Source organism: the organism of the source record quoted next, unplaced genomic scaffold, assembly GCF_019419815.1.
Source record: "Pyrus x bretschneideri cultivar Hongxiangsu unplaced genomic scaffold, Pyrus_bretschneideri_v1 Contig1, whole genome shotgun sequence".
NCBI classification, from domain to species: Eukaryota; Viridiplantae; Streptophyta; class Magnoliopsida; order Rosales; family Rosaceae; genus Pyrus; species Pyrus x bretschneideri.
The window spans coordinates 12,344,316-12,346,520 of NW_025999390.1; positions in this window are offsets into that span (position 1 = coordinate 12,344,316).

Sequence of the window (2,205 nt, forward strand, 5' to 3'; positions counted from 1 at the left end):
TCCCTCGTCTGTAGGCAAAACAGTGACCACTAGATACGCACAAAATCATTGAACAGTCTTTCCAAACATAGATACATATATCTCAAAACATCTTCATAGCATATAGTCATTCATCATATATACTATAAAGAATTGTGTAAAAGCATGTTCATAAATAGTATATAGTCATTCATTATATATACTACACAGAACATCATTTCGATAAAATATGGTATTCCAAAATATTCTCAGTAAGTATAAAATCTCATAAAACATAATCATTAAAATCATGCTTCTATTAAAACATGCATTTTGGAAGGGGTCCACACACAGATACTTCGTTACCGAAGAGCCACGCAAATTAGCGAAGACGGAAACATCACAAATAATTGCCCCTAAGCACATAAAGGGTCCAATTAATAAAACTCTATTAAAATGATTGAATTGGGAAAAACGAACGTCAAAAACGGATTTAAGACATCGAATTACCCTAAGAAGGGTTCTAGGTAAATTTCAAAAAAGTAATAAAAAGTCAACACAAGAATATTCTAATATTCTAGGAATATTCTAGAAATATTCCATCTGGTCAACTGGGCTGGGTCAAAGGCCGATCAACGGGTCAGGCCTGGGTGTGGGCTGGGCCTAGACTTTGGGTTCAAGGGTTCTTGCGCTTGGGCTGAATTAAAAAGTGGGTTTGGGTTGTACGGCCCAAGGGCTTGGTTTAGGTTCTTGAGTTAATGGGATGGGCTGGTTAATTAAGTCGGCTTCTATGGCCTAATTCTTTGGGCTAGACTAGTGTTCCTGGGTCGGGTTTAACCCGGTTTCAACGAGGAAGAAAGCCGGAACTTCCCAAGTTTTGTTCAACCCCAAAACGCAACTAAAAATAGTCATGCAATATACCAAAATGAAGCCCAGGGGGAAGAGGAAAAGATCTATACCAATTTCAAGGCATGTGGTGGCCGAAGTTAGCCGGAAAACGCCCTGTAAGCCACAGGTACTCGCCGGAAACTGTGTTTAGTTCATCCGAGGTGATTTCTTGATATTTCAACATCCATAATACATACATACGATTAGAAGTGAAATATAGGAACCAAAATGGAAAGCTTTTGAGTGTTTTTCGAGACCTACCCATGTCGAGGGTGATGGAGACCCGCCAAAGCTCCCTCATGCATTTGTACCGGTCATTGGGGTGTCCAGATTCTAAAGTTGTCATGCGCAGACGAGGGAGGGGGACAAGAGAGGTTAGGGAAGTCCCAGAGGGAGTTGGTGTGTGTGTGTGTGTGTGTGTGTGTGTGTGTGTGTGTAGTTGCTCAAGGGAAAGAGAGTTGAAGGATTCGAGAGAGATAGAGAGAGATGGTGTGCACGAGAAGGGGAAAGAATGAGAAGTTGGGCTATTGGGACAAAATCAAAGGTGGGTACCACTTGGGCACACCAAATAAGACCCAAAAATAATATTTTAAACAAAAAAAACCCACAACCTAAGTGAAATTACCAATTGACCCTTTCGTTCCGTAAATTCCGGGACGAGTTGTCACATCAAAGGAAGGCCTATATAGAGGTGTTTTCAGGGCTATTTTATCCTGGGGACATCGTGGTATTTTTAACTGCTTGCACAATTTGGGCAGAGCCGTGAAACATCTTAAAGAAAATGACATTGTTCGCCGACTCACCCCAAGAAAAGTCTGCAATAGTTGTTTTCCTGGTAACCTCGTTCTTTGTTTTGAATTTGTGCAATTCCATAAACATTTTCAAGATGTTACTTATCTGCCATGGACACTAAAATCAATCCCTTTGTCGTTGATTTGAACAAACCTACCAAGTTTGAAGGACTTCACTTCAAATGTTGGAGGCAAAAGATGTTGTTTTTCCTGACCACCAAGAAAATTGCCTCAAATTGCACCTCTGAGATGCCACAACTACATGAACATCCAACTGTTGAACAATTTAAATTGTTTCAAACCTGGACTGAAAATGACTTTCTGTGCAAAAACTACATATTCAATGGCTTATGTGATGATCTCTATGACTACTATTCTTCTTGTAATTCTGCTAAGGAACTGTGGGATGCTCTCCAAAAGTATGATACTGAAGAAGTTGGAGCAAAGAAGTTTGCAGTTGCTCCTTAAGCCAACCTTATTGAGGGTCAAGTCATTACAATGATGTCTGAGATCAACCTAGTTGATGGATCCGAAAGGTGGTGGGTAGACACTGGTACTACACGCTGAA